The sequence below is a fragment of the Cetorhinus maximus genome, chromosome 18 (genome assembly GCF_964194155.1).
Source record: "Cetorhinus maximus chromosome 18, sCetMax3.hap1.1, whole genome shotgun sequence".
Lineage (NCBI taxonomy): Eukaryota > Metazoa > Chordata > Chondrichthyes > Lamniformes > Cetorhinidae > Cetorhinus > Cetorhinus maximus.
This window is the reverse complement of record NC_135896.1, coordinates 94366405-94383776: the sequence shown is the minus strand read 5'-3', so window position 1 is coordinate 94383776 and position 17372 is coordinate 94366405. Positions and strand designations below refer to the sequence as shown.

At 40.7% G+C, this 17372-nt stretch overlaps 1 protein-coding gene across 5 annotated transcripts in view; it reads right to left on the bottom strand.

The window, feature by feature from the left end:
* pals1a (protein associated with LIN7 1, MAGUK p55 family member a) overlaps positions 1–14321 on the bottom strand; it is a 93559-nt gene extending 79238 nt beyond the window's left edge. For 2 of the 5 annotated variants that reach the window (XM_078563217.1, XM_078563219.1), the window contains exon 1: positions 14057–14211. The gene's annotated coding sequence lies outside the window, so the exon portion shown is untranslated. Of the gene's footprint in view, positions 1–13977 lie in introns of all 5 variants that reach the window. The other 3 variants (XM_078563221.1, XM_078563220.1, XM_078563218.1) reach the window with 3 other exon arrangements.
* Between the last annotated feature and the right edge of the window lie 3051 nt (positions 14322–17372).

Genomic DNA, 17372 nt, shown 5'->3' with positions numbered 1-17372 from the left:
CAAATAATACAACTGCTCAAGTTTGTACTTAATTCAAACAAATTGAGAGGCTGCCTGCCATGAGGCATACCTGGTGACACATATCTATAAGAGCAGCAATAGCATTTTCATGCTTTCCTTCTTTGCCCAATGTCCTTTTTGACCAAGAATGCAGAAAATAAATGCATAAAAATGCCAGCTTTAAAGGTTATTAGGTGTGCAATCTTGAGGTCGACTGAAAATTTGAGAATTTGCCATATGCAGAGGCTCAATGATCACTTTTCCATACTTAAAAAATACACCCAACGATATTACAACAAAGGAAACTACTAAGGATGCTGGAAATCTCAAATAAAACCAGAAAATACTAGAAATACATCAGGGCAGGCATAAATGTAAATAGAAAAACAGAAATAGCTTGTATTTTGCAGTCAGCAGCAAACGAATGACGCTAGCCATTCATTATGCTCATTGGAGCTTACAGTTATTAGGCAGCCAAAAGAAAAGAAAGAAGCGATGAGAGACGCAAGACAAACAGAAAAAGTAAACAAACCTTGATATTAATATTTTTAAATCTAACAATAATTACAATCTGAAGGATAAGTTATTTTCTTAAACAAAAACAAAGTGCTGGAAAAAATTCAGCAGATCTGGCAGCATCTGTGAAGATAGAAACAGAGTTAACGTTTTGAGTCCAATATGACTCTTCTTTGGAACTTAGTTTATGGAACTACGTTAAATTGGTATCTATCACTTAAGTACCACATATTCACACTGTTCAATGTATTTGATCACTGAGTCTCATGGCAAGATATCAGTAACGCAAAGTTTCTGAAGTAGGGCAACTCGGATAGCAACTCTCCACATGTGCAACCGCAGGTTGTTGCTGTCCAATTTTCTCTTTAATAACAGCGGGTGCTGATGTAGCCCTTCATTTTTATCCAAAATCTGGGCCAACGTTACAGGTTGATGGCTTTTGTAAGCTGATCAACCTGAAATGTAAACACACACTGTCTCCATGGATGCTGCCTGGCCTTCTGAACGCTTCTAGCATTTTTCACCTTATACCAAAGATAGTACAGTTTGATTAGATTTGGATCAGCGATCCTTTACAGAAGTTGCATGAACTGAGAGCATGCAGTAAACTAGACACTTTATAGTATATTGCTTCTGCTGGTTGATCAACACTGAACATGGATTTGAGGAGGTTTCAATTCAGCTAATATTTTTCCTGATTATTGTTTCAAGCAGTGAGATTTGGAATATCAGAGCTATTTCACCATTGCTGCCCTGCAAAAAAAAACTGCATTAATTGAAAGGCAATTTGGGACATCCTGAGATCATTAGTGGCACTATTAAGGATAAGTTCTTTTTCTCTTAATAAAAACAGAAAGTGCTAGAAAAAAACTCAGTATGTCTGGCAGCATCTGTGGAGGGAGAAACAATGTTAATGTTTCAATGACTCTTCTTCGGAACTTCGTTAACGCTTTGAGTCCAATTTGACTCTTCAGAACTGTTTCCATCTCCACAGATGCTGCCAGACCTGAATTTTTCCAGCACTTCCTATTTTTATTTCAGATCTCCAAAATCTGAAGTATTTTGCTTTTAGTTTAGTGTTGTTATTTTCTTTCTATTGACCAACAACCAACTGGATTAAAAACAGAAAATGCTGGAAAAACTCAGCAGATCTAGCAGCATTTGTGGAGAGAGAAACAGTTTTAATGTTGAGTCCATAAGACTCTTCTTCAGAACTGAATAGGTAGAAATGTGATGGATTCTATATTGTTGAAAAAAGGGAGTGGGGGGTGCAGCAGACGGAGCAAAATAGGTCAGGGGTAGGTGGGAGCTCAGGAGAGATTTGACAAAGATGTCGTGGACACAAGACAAATGTTAATGATAGTGTTAAAGACTAAAGAAGGTGCTTACCAACTGGATAACCTGCAAGTAATGAGTAATAAAATGCAAAGGCCATAGGTAGAGATAAGGCTGCAGTTAAACAAACCTCGGACTCTGGAATGCCATGCACAGCTGTCAACTGGAATTATACTGTCAACTGCACAATGTTCCTGGTCACATTATAGTCAGAGATGGGTCATCTCTGGGTATGCCTGTCTGAGCAGCTAATCTTCATCTGTGTCAAACCTCTGTGTGGACATGAAAGCAGCAAATGTAGCCCAAAATAAAGCCAGTAAAAAACTTCCAAAGAAATATTAATTTATATCACACAGGACCTTCCAACTTACAATTGAAATATATTCATAATGGGAATTGTAGCATAGAAAATTAATTTTATGAGTAGTCCAAAGTATAGGCACAGATTTTCCTGGGAACTTGCCCCATTGCAACAGCGTATCTATATCATAGGGGCCACTGAATGTTGCAAACTGAGCAAGTAATTTACACCATTTATTTAATTATAGCTCCCATTGCTGAAAATCCATTAGAAGGTAATTATCATAGCTCCAACCCCACAAAAATCAATAGTGATTGCAATTTTCATACATTTAAACCACTTTTTACACCACTGCTACTTACACTCAATAATAATAGTCTAAGTGGCCTGGCCATGACCTAATTCTTTGCTCCAAGACTGGAGTTAAACTCAACATTGTTAAAAACATTTTACTACTGCAAAAATTAAACAACTAAACTCTGAGTATTCACTCCCTAGTCCTGGATTTTCAATTTTAATACTGCCACACCATGTTTGGGACCTATTCAATTTGCAAGATCATTTTCAGGGTTTAAATGACCATTCTCAGTTTTTCCCCACAATGCCTGACCTCATTATAGCCACTAACACAGCCAACACAGACATAATGGCACAGGAAGCCACTCTATCCATCAAACTCATGCCAGCTCTCTGTACAGTAATCCAGGCAGACCTATTCCTTTCGTCTATCCCATAGCTCTGCAAGTTTATTTCCTTCAAGTGCCTGTCCAATCTTTTCTAATAACTCTAATTTGGTTATTAATCATTATTGTTTCAACCAATCATGGGTAAATTGACGTACATATACTTCTAAAATAATTTGATCCCATTATTCAGATGAAAGTCAGTTTATCATTGTGAATTTTTGCTGTCCACAAAGATGTGAGATCTTCAGTCTCATTCAAACCCAGAAATTTTCAATAAGTTTAAATTTAAAGTTAGCTTGCTTAGCTCATCTTATACTCTCATAATTCACAAACGTAAAAAATAAAATGAGTTTATTCCTCAATTAATAATTTCAAAATGTAGCAACTTGGAATAGTCTTGAATTCATACATCACACAGCAGTGAAATGGACAAAAAAAATCTGGAAACTCAAAAAGAGATACAATTCAGCCTAATCAATGATTAAGATTTATTAAAGATGTTACACTTCCATTCACTGAAACTCTCAACCTGGTCCAGATGGTGATTGTGCCATCACTTCAGCACTAAAATCAGTGCTGAAAATCTGACTCGCTGCCACGCTCAATGCAGTATATCCTGATTACAAAACCAGCAAACTTTGTTGCACCAGATGGCATAATTTACAGCAAACCTGCACTGGTGCATCAAGACAGATTTGGTCTAGGTACCTACTGATGTTCTTATTAATAAAATGTCGGTCACTTGAATAATAATGAATTCTCCCCCACAACTTCAAAATTAGCTTAACTACTTTTAAACCTTAAATCTCAAGCATTATAAAAGTGAGTGTTTTAATGTAATTTGGGAGTTTAGAACAAACACAGGAGGATCTCATTATTCAGATCTCTCCTGTTCATAGTTTGCCCTTTGTTCTTTTACACACCGTTCATCAAGCTGCAATTTCAATAGGACAGCATGTGAGGCAATAAACAGCTTAATATCTTACAATTAACTTTAATACAGATTTCCGGTGTAAAGAAATTACCAGCAGAATGGGTAGTTCTTCGTGGATATTAGGAGCAACAAAGTATCTAATACAGAAATTCAAATTAAAGGATGAAACACGTAGAGCCAATAATTGCTGATCTGTCTCCATTTCTCATCCCACTTTTCAGGGATCAGGTTCTGTGGCACAAGATTAGAAAAACTGAGAACTTCACACAATATATTCCTCTCTAGTTGAGGAGCGTTTAATACCATTTGAGGTACTATTGCATTCCTGAAGTACTAGCTTATACAAGGGCATCCTTGAGATGTTACCTGCAGTGAAATGGTTTCCCAATAAAAATATTTCAAAATGCTAAATTTATACGAAGTTGTACAAATGACAGCCTGAACAATTTTGCCACCCTCAGTCTTTCCCCCAACTTACAATTTTAGTGCCGCTTAATCACAACTTTCTAATTCACCAGTTTCTTTTTTTAAAAAGAAGTTTTTGAGGACTGCTCCATGATTTCTCAATCTAAGAATAAATTAGTTATACCTTATGCACTGAATGCGAACACACATTTCTATTTCAAGGGGGTCTACTCCACTTGTTTTGTAATTCAGCCTCAGATGCACTCATCCCTACGACATCATGTGAACTTCACAGCTACTGACACTAGCTCTGATCTGCTAAAGGCTAATGTAATATTCTATACTCCTCAATTAGTACCTGAAGGACAAGGTCTGGTTTGAAATTCTCATGACAAAGCTGTGGGTCAATTTATTTTTAAAAATACACTTATTCTTGGGATATGAACAACATTGGCAAGGCCACCTATATTGCCCATCCTTATTTATCCTGAGAAAATGGCAGTGGGTGACTTCAAGCAAGTTGCAAATTGGCATCACACATATACTGGAGCAGACAGAGATGCCAAACCCTCTTTCCTGAAGTACAGTTGGGCCTTAATGATAAAAAGACAGGTTTTATGGCCATTTTGTTTTCCAGGTACTTGTTCACAAATTACCAGATAAGTTTAATTTTCACAATTTGCCATGGTGGAATTCAGGTTTTTAGTCCAGTACCATAACCACTAGAGTAGCATACCACATACAGCCAGAAATGCTCCAAATTAATGCACTGATGAAGGCAATTTGGTGCCTTTCCTTAAAATTTAAGTGCACTCCAGAAGGGGTGTCACATACTTTGTGCATTGGAATTTCAACAATGTGACAACCCAATACCCCCACCCCATTTTCCGGCAACACTATGTACGATAATACCTGCAAATTAAGTCAGGCTACATTTGCATTACAACACACTGCATTCCTTTACAGCGCTTCACTGGCAACAGCTCTGTAATATAAATGAAGGGTTACCTCTGGAACAGCGGCCTCACAAGGTGGTTCCGCTCTCGTAGCACCAGAACAGGCCAAAACCAAGAAGAAACACACACAGTGAGCCTGAGCAAGCCCAGTTGTTTTTGAATTGTCGCCCACAGTGTAAATGGAGAAGATTCCACAGTATTAACAGCCAGGGATATTACAGAAATGTGGCACTGTCTAATATGATCTCCCCCAGCTCGTCGGTTTTAATTCCCATTTTTAAATTTATGCTCTACAACTGCTGGAGTATCAGAGGCAAGGGCAAATACAAATGGTGTTTCATTGGACTGAGCAGAGACATTAACTATGAATAAAGCAAAGCTCAGACAACTAAATCAATCCCAAAGATCAAAACAAGATATGTCACAATTAAATACGTCTATAATAGTACTCAGCTTTTGTCTACCCAGTTTTGATTTGTCTGCCCAGACAGTCAGTTTAAAGGGCACACCTGTTGGTGGATTTATTTGGTTGGCGGTGCCTGGCACATGGGGGTATGTGGGGGACATAGAGGACAGGACCATGTGATGCACGTGTAGCTGCCAACAATTGGTGGCAGCAGCAGTGGAGGTGGTGGGGGGGGTGTGGGGAAGTGGGGGTTGGTGGGGAACAAAAACAGTGGAAGGTAAGTAGAGCTCAAAAACAAAATCACTTTGGCTAGAGAGGTTGTTTCCATGAGAGATGAAATGGGATTGACTGAAGGGAGGGATGGGGGTGGCAAGAGCAAGAGGAGGGTGACATGGAAGGGATGGCATGGGAGGTGTGGCAGAGGTGATGAAATTGGTTAACTGTGGCAAAATATAGGGACAATTATGTGATACAACTGATCACTCAAAAGCTATTCTTAGTGCCAAAAATGAAGATTCACTAAATTTGAAAAAAAATGCTTTAGAAAGGCTGTCAAGTGAATTAAAAGAATACATGAGCATTGATTCTATACCCAAAGCAACATTCTACACCCTCCTGAGTTTCTACACAGTGTAACTCCAATGGACACACCACCACACAAACTCAGGTCCAAGGAGTAGTTATAATGTTACTGCGAAATTTGAATCCTGAGCAAGAAATTGGTTATTGAACAAGGCTGTAGTTAGGAAGCTGCCTTCTTCGACAACGGATGCTGAAATTATAACAGACAGATTTCAAGGAAACAGTATTAATCCTAGAAAAATATTGCACTCATCAGATGTAAACCTGCCTTTTCAAATCAGGAGAAAGCAGTTCCTAATCGGACTTTCATATTCTAAAATTATAAGCAAGTCACAAGGCTGGACTCTTGACAAAATTTAAAGTTATATTCCTGGGCCGCCTTTTACACACGGAGAGCTTTATGTAGCTTTTCCAGAGCGAGAAGCTTTGATTCTGTTAACATCTTTGGTGAAAGAATAACTACAGGTAGAAATGCTATACTTAAATAAGTGCTATTGCAACAAAGATAGAAAATTGAGCTCAAATATTTTGTGGGTCTCTGCTCATTGACTATTAAAACTGCTGCACTATAAAAAGTTTCAAGTGAGGGTAAGTGATTCATCTTGGACAATGAAACAAAATCCAAATTTCTTCATAAAGACACACAAGTATGCTCATCTCTCAAGTCTTCTGAATTATATACAGTATAATTCATGCTTTACAGTACCGCAGAGAGTAACAAGGAATAAGTAATACACAGAAATATGACCATCTAAATGCAGTTGAACGTCAGACAAATGAGCTTAAACTGAAAAAGAAAATACATTTCCATACTTAAGAGTTTGTAAACTGGGAAGAGATCACCTTTGACTTATCCAAATCTGGCACAATATGCAATTTAGAAAGGAGTTTCTGTAGTGGAAATACTGTCAGGATGGAATGGAATCTATAGAATCCTCCTTGTCTGGCCGAGACATTAAGTCCAAACAGCAATGATGCTGCACAAAACCCCATGTGAACCCATATCAGGTTTTTTTTGAAGGCCTATCACAAAGTCTTTAAACCAAAAGCATGATTTTACCATCAATGGTTGTCTTGGATTATATCTTTCTATGGTACACACAACAACGAAGATAAACTATTCACATGCATTAGAAGGAAATGCACATGAAATGTTTTGTAGACGAATCTCCCAAAAATATCTTAATCTGAAGTTTTCTATTCACAAAACTATTGTATCTTGTAGCACTGATGTACAGTGAACATCAGTAACAGCAAGTTGATGTAAAAAATCTAAAATTCACAATTTCAGCAACAGTGTTTGTACTTGTCAAAGATTCTACCTTCGGCAACAATCCAACATTCCATCTCTTCCATTGGCAAGGAATCCAATTCTACTTTTAAACATTTATGGAGCATCCCTCATGATTCATACAGCTAAATTATCATTTCACAGCAATATTGTCAATGTTTCAACTGAAGTTAATTTAAGGCTGAACCACAAACTATGAACGTTCAACAACCAGCTCAACATCTATAACATCAGAATCACAAAGTGTGCTACAGAGTCTGTAATATAATGAAGTGAAATTATTTTCAATGGAATATAATGTAAAGTGAATCATTTTAATTAAATACAACAAAAGATACACTGCAAAGCCACTAAACTTAGCATGTACAACCAATTAAGTTGCTAGATTTGGCTGAGAAGTCCACATTGTATAAACATCTGTATAATCTGTATATAACATCTGTATAAATTACACGAAAAGTTTTTCACTTAATTTAAAAAGTTGAAATCAGCTGTCAGCCTTGGTGCAGTAGTTACACTGATACTTCAGTATACTTCTGAGGAAGTGCTTCACTGTCGAGGTGCTGTCGTTTAGATGCAACACCAAATCTGCCCTGTCAAGTAGATGCAAGATTCCCACAACGTGATGGAAAAAGAACTAGTGAGTTCTTCTAGAACCTTGGCCAACATTTATCTCTCACCAAAGCCTAAAACAGTTCATCTGATTTTATTGCTGTTTGTCGGGGATCGCACATCAGTTGTTGCATTTCTCACATTACAACGCCAACTCTTCAGAAGTACTTCATTGGCTGTAAAGCACTTGGATGTACAAGGTTTTGTATAAATGCAAAGTTGTTTTCTTTACTTTGAAGCGTTAAAGATACTGAAGGTACAGAGAAATGTCAACAAGCATGATGCAATTTATATAGTTGTACACAATCAAAGTTTTGTGAACTTGACAGAAAATTGACTATCTGAAATCCAAAAGCGTAGCATTATCCACAAGAGATTAAATTTGATGTGTGTTTGAGCATTACCAACCTGTCATGCCCCTAGGTAATCTCTGGATAGGATTCTCCCATTATAAGGCTATCTGTTACACAGTCACATCTCTAGTTGCACACTTCGACCACCAAACGAGGCTTCACTAGCTTCAGATTCCCATACCTGGGTAATAGGTAATTAGCCATTGTGCACAATGGACCTTTGGCATTTCCCTCCATCAGAGAGAGGGACAATTGATATATAACTTGAGAGGCACCACTCCCCAAGGCAAGGAGGCAGGCCTCCCTTGAACAACCACAGCTGGTACAGAGATTGAACCAGCGCATCATTCCGCACCACACTCTAGCCATCTGGGCTAACCAACCTACAGCATTGCTAATGCATTCAGGAAAATCACTTTATCATAACGTCGACATCGCAGGGGAATTCACCAACATTTAAAAATTCTCAATTCATCCTTGTATTAATCAAGTACATAGGTAAATGACTAACCATCTGTGTTAAAGATACTGTTCCTAAACTTCTTACAGGGATTCTCAACCACTGCATCGTCTTGCTGAAGAAGCAAATACCTACCAATAAGTCTCACTGAAGTGGGGTAAATATCAGCGCATTCATGATATGAACATAAAATTACAGAGAAATTATTTGAGGGGCTAGAATTCAAATACTTTCTTACTCAAAACAGAATTAACTAATTACTGGGGCTCAATAACATGAGGTATTTCACAAGTAATGAGGTTTGTAATAGTGCTTTCTGACATTTGTCTGTCTCTCTCAAAACTGCCCTCCATAACTCAACTTGACCATCTTAAGTTCAGGCTCTGGATCACCACACATCAAGTAATGCAGTACTACCAAAACAGTTCCAATGAAATAAATACTGTAGTTTAAATAGCTTATCAAGCAAGAGCACATGGTCCAAAAATCCAAAAAGTCCAATTAACTGCTATATAGCTTCAGATAAAATTCCATAATCAGCTTTATTGCTCTTTGTGCAAAGCCAGCTCATCACTATGTCTATTACAATGCTTACAGCCAGCTCATAGTACTTATATCATAACTACAGACACAAAAATTACATTGTTAGAACAAATACCATAAAATGAATCTTATGAAAAAGAAATAATCATCAACTTCAGAGATGCATTGTCTTTATCTAAAGAACATGACATTTAATCAGACACTAAATTTTAAGTACTCAGTTCTTCAAACAAAAATTTTTGGAGTTAAAGCTTCAATTGAAGACTCTATGAGAGAAAAGGGAAAAATAAACTCACATTTTAAGCTTTGAAGAAGCTCAATTACAAAGTTTTTCAATAAATCTTATTCTCAGAAGATACCAATATCATACACAGGAAACAATCTCAGTATAATTAATAATTTAAGAATGGGATTGTTACACATGTAAAAAAAAATTGCCAATTTAATCTCAAATTCTGCCAACAGAGCAGAAGTTAATGAATCATGGAATGATACAACACAGGGAGTCCATCATGCCTGTGCCAGCTCTTTGGTACAGCTATCCAATTAATCCCACTCCCCTGCTTCCCCCCCGAAGTATTGTAATTATTTTTCCTTAAAGTATTTAGCCACTTCTCTTCTGAATATTACTGATGATTCTGCCTCCATTACCCTTTCACACAGAACATTCCAGATCACAACAACTTGTTGTCTATAATATAAAGCTAAAGGAACAATAATCTTTTTAAATAGCCACCTTAACTTGTCCTGCCATCTTTGTGCACATACAGCCCCAGGTCTCTCTGCTCCTGTACTCTCTTTAAAATTGTACCATTTAGTTTATATTGTCTCTCTTTCTTCTTATTAAAATGTATCATTTCAGACTACCCTGCATTAAATGTCATCAGCCATGTGTTTACTCATTTCACCACTCCATTTGTGTCTTCCTGAAGTCTGTTACTATCCTCCTCATTGTTTACTAAATTTCCAAGTACTGTGTAATATGCAAACTTTGAAATTATGTTCTATATACCAAATCTAGGTCATTACTATATATCAAAAAGAGCAGTGACCCTAATACCAATCCCTCCAGTCTGAAAAGGAACCTTTCACCATTGACCTGAAACATTAACGTTGTTTCTCTCTCCACCGATACTGCCTGACCTGTTGAGTATTTCCAGCATTATGCCTTTACTTCATTCACTACTGTTTACTTTCTGTCCTTAACTAATTTTGTATCTTTGCTGCCAAGTGCTCCTCTAATCCCATGGTCTTTGATTTCACTAGCAAGGTACTTTGTCAAACACCTTTCGAAAGCCATACAGACATCAACCACATTTACCCTCACAGCGCTCTCAATTACTTTAAAGAACCTGACAAAGTAAGTCAACCATAATTTGCCTTTAACAAGTTCATCGCACTTTCATATCCTGTATTTATCCAAATGCCAATTAATTTTGTCCAGATTACTGTTGCTAAAAGCTTCCTCACCATTGATGTTAGGTTAACTGGCCTATAGTTGCCACATTTATCCCTCCCCACCTTTTTAAAAGAATATAGCATTTGAAATCCTTCAGTCCTATGGGACTACCCCACATCACAGAGGATTGTAAGATTGTGATCACAGCCCCCACAATTTCCACCTGTAGCTCACTTGCTAACCTAGGATATATTCCATCCGGACTGGTTGACTTTTCTACTTTGAGGGCTGTCTGCATTTTAAATACATCTTCTTTTTCTATTTTGACCTTATCCAATATTGCGACAGGTGAGGTGGGAGCTTTGACATCAAGGCAGCACTTGACCGAGTATGGCTTCAGGGAGCCCTAGCAAAACAACAGTTAATAGGAATCCGGGACAGAACTCTCCACTGGCTGGAGTCATACCTAGTACAAAGGAAGTTAGTTATGGTTGTTGGAGGTCAGTCATCTCAGTCCCGGGACATCGCTGCAGGAGTTCCTCAGGGCAGTGTCCGAGGCTCAATCATCTTCAGCTGCTTCATCAATGGCCTTCCCTCCATAAGATCAGAAGTGGGAATGTTCGCTGATGACTGCACAATGTTCAGCACCATTTCTGACTTCCCAGATAGTGAAGCATGTCCCTAAGGCTCCTTGATGCCATACCCAGTCAAATGCTGCCTTGATGTCAAAGGCAGTCACTCCCACCTCACCCGTCACAATATCAGATAGGCTCAAAATAGATAAAGAGGATGTATTTAAAACACAGGCAGTCCTCAAAGTAGAAAAGTCACCCAGTCCAGATGGAATACATCCTAGCACCAAGGCCTGGACAACATTCAGCTTGGGCTGACAAGTGGCAAGTAACATTCCCATCACACGAGTACCAGACAATGACCATCTCCAACACGAGAGAATCTAATCATCTCCCCTTGTCATTTAATGGCATTACCATCACTGAATGCCCCACTATCAACATCCTGGGGGGGTTACCATTGACCAGAAACTGAACCAGGCCAGCTACATACATACTGTGACTACAAGAGCAGGTCAGAGGCTGGGAGTTCTGTGGCGAGTAACTCACCTCCTGACTCCCCAAAGCCTGTCCACAAGTCAGGAGTGTGATGGAATACTCTCCACTTGTCAGGATGAGTGCAGCTCCAACAATACTCAAGAAGCTCAACACCATCCAGGACAAAGCAGCCCACTTGATTGGCACCCCATCCACCACCTTCAACATTCACTCCCTCCACCACCACAGCACTGTGGCAGCAGTGTCTACTATCTACAAGATGCACCGCAGAAACTCACCAAAGCTCCTTTGTCAGCACTTGCTAAATCGCGACCTCTACCACATAGAAGGATAAGGGCAGCAGACGCATGGGAACACCACCACTTGGAAATTCCCCTCCAAGCCACACACCATCCTGACTTGGAAATACATTGCTATTCCTTCACTGTCACTGGATCAAAATCCTGGAAATCCCTCCCTAACAGCATTGTGGGTGTATCTACACCACATGGACTGCAGCAGTTCAAGGTGGCGGTTCATCACCACCTCCTCAAGGGCAATTAGGGATGGACAACAAATGCTGCCACATCCTGTGAAAGGATAAAGAAAACAGTCTCCTCCCTTACTGCTACATATCCTATTTTTCAACAAACATAGATGTGAAGTTCTCATTTAGTACCTCAACCATGTCCTCTACCTCCATAAGTTGAGCTTTCTGGTCCCCAATGGGCCAAACCCTTCCTCTGATCATTCTTTAACTGTTTGTTAACTGCTTATAAAAGGTGTTTATAAAAGACCTTTTATGTTTGCTGTCAAACTTTTAGTTTTGCATTGTCCCTTTTATTTCCTTATTCAGATTTGCCATGCGCTGTTTATGTTCAGCTTGGTTCTCTACAGTATTATAAACCTTAAATTATCTTAGCCTCCTTTTTGAATCTTGCTTTAAGTTAAGATCTTTGGTCGTCCAAGGAGCTCTACCCTTGGATACCGCTCTTTTCCTCTTTATAGGAATATCTTTACCCATAATCCAAACCAGCTCCTCTATGAAAGTGGCCTTCCACACACCCCTAACCCCCATTATTCAATTACGGTGAGTTTTACTCGGAGAGTTTCTAAGATTCAAACACCTCAGCAGGACTACAGCATTTTAATTCATGGTGAAATCATGCAATGCTGACGACGCTGCGAAATCATTTTCACCGTGTGGGCTACCACAGCATCAAGGAGCAAAACTCTGCCAGCAGGTTAAGAAAAAAATAAAGAACAAATGCAGCATCTCCACAACAAGAGCCAATCTCCCAGGATTTTCATTGTGCGTCCTGGCTTGGCACAAAGCAACAATTGAGCTGATGAAAGCCCAGCTGAGCTTTACACAGGATTTGTGTATTCCCCCCCACCACCCCCCTCCCCCCCCCCCCTCTTCTCTCCTCCCCTCCCCTCCCCTCTCCTCCACAAACCAAGATCTTGTAAGTTTCACAAGGATGGATGTATCTAACATGTGTGTGTTTAAACAAAAAATACAAATAATTTAGGAGTAGCTGCACAGGGGCCAGAGTTGGGAGGACAGGAATCTGGTTCCTCCTTTGTCAGAGATGATCATGAAAAGTAAAATGGTAACAATACTCAGGCGGGTGACAAACAAGGGAGAATCCAACACACCCAAACCCCAGTAACACAAAGTAACACAGAGTAAGCCAACCCCAGTAACACATAGTAACACAGAGTAAGCCAACCCCAGTAACACATAGTAACACAGAGTAAGCCAACCCCAGTAACACATAGTAACACAGAGTAAGCCAACCCCAGTAACACAAAGTAATAGAGAGTAAGCCAACCCCAGTAACACATAGTAACACAGAGTAAGCCAACCCCAGTAACACATAGTAACACAGAGTAAGCCAACCCCAGTAACACAAAGTAACACAGAGTAAGCCAGCTTCTCTTTACCTGGGGAGGGGGGGGGGGGGGTTACTTCAACATAAGCAGCACAAGGGGAGCTGGGGACGACCTTTCACAGATCAAATCGCATTATCTTCCCCGCACCCGCCACAACTTCTCCCCTTTAATATTTTCTTCCTCCTCCTTCCTCCCCCTTTCCCGGCCTAGGCCCGAGCCCCGAGCTAAGTGAGGGAAACACGGGAGCTCGTACCGGGGGAGTGAGTGGGGAGGAGAGACTCGGGCCCGCTTCTTCCCAGTTGATAACCAGCTCCAGTCCGTCCCTCACTGACCTGTTGATGGAGAGAAGCCTCCCTCTGTTCCGAGCGGGGCTGAGAGGGGAGGGGAGGGAGAAATGAGGCAGGAACTCGGTCAGAGTGTCGGGGCCCCACTCACCTCACTTACCCTCTGAGGGGGTAGGCGCCGTTCCCGTTGCCTCCGGAGGTGGGGTGTGCGATGTGTGATGTGGACAGAAGCAAACCGTCTCTGCCTCTCTCTCTCCGCCTGGCGGGCGCAGGCACGCGCAGTGCTCACTCTCCCTCCGCTCGTGCGCGCTCTACGGCCGGCGTCACTCACAGCCTCCTCCCCATTGGCTGATGGCACAGCCCCGCCCCCCCAACCACGCCGCTAGGCCCCGCCCCGCCCGACCATTGGAGGAGGAGCCGCCGCGGCCACGAAAGGGGAGCCGGAGCCGGACCGGCGCGCGCCGCCGCCACCCCTCAGGCGCGCCCCCGCATGCCTACCAGCCAAACCCCACCCCCCCCAAAGACGACCCACCTGGCGCGCCCCCTATGTCCCGGGCGCGTTCCCGGGGCGCGCCCCCCACAACTTTTGGACATCCTGCCCCACCCCCTGGGCGCGCCCCCGCACCCCGGGGTGGGGACAAAGGTGAAGCCTTGAGCTACGCCAGGAATGTTTTATTGGGCAACGCAATAGCAGCGGAGCTGGAGGGAGTCAGAGAGGGACATTGAACATCAGCAGCACCTCACGGCTGAAAGCACTTGGGGCTGGAGTCGGCTCAGCCTTTCTCTGAAACGACCGATCCCAGCAGACGCCTGTTGCTCGGCAGCGTTCCGCACCCTGGGGTTGCACTTGTGGCTCGCGAGTCACGCAAAAACAAAAAGAAACCAGAAATGTCCACCGGTTGTGGGACGAGGGGATCTAGAACCAGGGGACACAGTTTGAAAATAAGGGGCCTCCCATTTAAGACACAGATGAGAAGGATTTTTTTTATATCGCTCAGAGGGGTGGTGAATCTTTGGAACTCTCTTCCCCTAATAGCTGTGCAGGCAGGGTTAATGAATACTCTTCAGACAGGGATAGATAGATTGTTGACTATCAGAGGAGTAAAAGGTTTTGGTGGGGTGGGTTGGGGTGGGGTGAGGCAGAATGTGGAGTTGAGGCGACAACCAGATCAGCCACGATCTTATTGAATGTTGGAGCACTGTCGGTTGAAGGTCAACATCAGAATTATTCATTCTGACAATTCAGGCAAACAGTGTCTCCAACGCTAAAGGCAAACAGTACTGCAAGCAAATCAGAGGGGGGGCTGTTGTATTTCCAAAAACACTCTTTCAGAGTTGATCTCAACCCCATATGCAGTCAGATTTTCGGATTTACCTGCAGCAGTGGAATGCACCGCTTTTGGTGAACGCTGGGCTTCCTTCCCATTCTTATGCAACATTGTGACACTCACTTCTTCCGTCAGTTTAGTACCGAGCTCCTAGCTTCTGTATTACTCATCACCACTTCATATAATAATCCAAAACAAAAACAGAATTACCTGGAAAAACTCAGCAGATCTGGCAGCATCGGCAGAGAAGAAAAGAGTTGACGTTTCGAGTCCACCCATTCTGATTCCTATCATGTCTGACTATACATTTTCCAATAACCAGTAACTGAAAACATGGATCAAAAACACTGATAAAAAAGTATTTGAGGAAGAAAGCAAATGGTGTAGACTAAGTTGCATTTCTGTTCATTTTTTTCCTGAATACACAGGTTATTGGTCTGTTCATGAAACACCCTCTGTGATATTTTATTAACAAAATTGACAACGTGTACTTTAATATCAGGCCTCTAATATTTCATGGATAAAACAAGTGAACCAATTGTGGATCATACAGTACCGAAGAAGTCATATGGAACTGGAAACATTGGGTGGAATTTTATGCTGCATTTTACAGCCCCACTCCCACCACGATGGAACTGTGAAATTCCACCCCTTAACTCTGTTTCTCTCTCCACAGATTCTGCCAGACCTGGTGAGTTTTTCCAGCATTTTCTGTTTTAATTTATTATCGCATGCCCAGCTGCCTACTCTGGCAGGTGAAAAGTGGTTACCATATTCTTAAGCACACTTTCTTTCCTGGACATGTACAGTGGGCTTTATGAATGCACTTTATCAACCAAACTAATCTTCAAAGACATATACCCTTCACGTGAGAATTACATGCATCACAGTGGGGAAATAACACATTATGACAACAAATCGCATTATTTGATTTCTAGTATGTAATTTAATTTATGGCCGTATTTTCTTCAACTGTCCCCTGTTATCATCAACTTGATGAATTGTATTCAGGACTGTAGCGATGAAGCCTTCTACAAAGTTTGTCAAACACCCACCAATGCTTGGTAACGGGTTTAATTTGGTAATCAACACGATAACACCATTTAAATGAGGTTACATGCAATCTTCTTCCTTTGAATGAAATGTTTACTGCTCCCCCTATGCAACCGGTTTTGTGAGATGCCCGTTTCAAAAGATAATCCCACATTTCATCTGGATTACGGAAATCTGCTTCCACCCGAGCGAACTTTTATTACCGTCAAATCGAAGAAGGAAAATAATATTTTAACTGAGTAAGATAATTGTGTGTTAAATTGCAGAAGTTTTAAAAGAAAGTGTTACCATCGTTTTCAGAGAAGTTATCTTCGCAGGGGATGTTGTATATTGAACATTCATAATATGCATTGAGGATACATGTGCCATATTAAAACACAAACACGATATTAGCCCCAGGTCCTGATACTCAATTTATCTTGTGGCATTTACCGTCATAAGTCTAATCCTCTACCTCCTCATTAAATTAGTTATAAATACAAAATATAATCCTTGAAAAACTGCAAAATGAAATGGTGGGTCTGAAAAAATAATTTTAGATTAAATACAAATACTGTGGCATACTTATTTCCTTTTCACCAATGTTTCCTGAATAAGAGCTGTTCAGTTAATCAAAATCAGTTGATGTTTCTTGTTTTAGTGGGTCCCCTTTCCCTTCATAATACGCCCAGTTGCAGCTCCATCAGCTGCTTCAGTTCAACTCTGGATCTCACTGTTTGCTTTTCAATTTCTCTTCCTCCTAAAAGCCCCCAGCTTTCTGCCTATGTCTCTAATTCTGCCTTCACTCTTCAAGTCTATCTCCTCCCCAATTACCATATGTTTATACAACATATATATGATGCCCCAAACTGGTCTTGTATACCTTAACATTGAACTCCAGTATTACTGGTGCCAGTGTTACTGATTTTTACTGGGATTTGAAAACGTTGAACTGGTTTTACCACGATCATGGTAAGTGCCACATTAATGAATAGATGAACAAC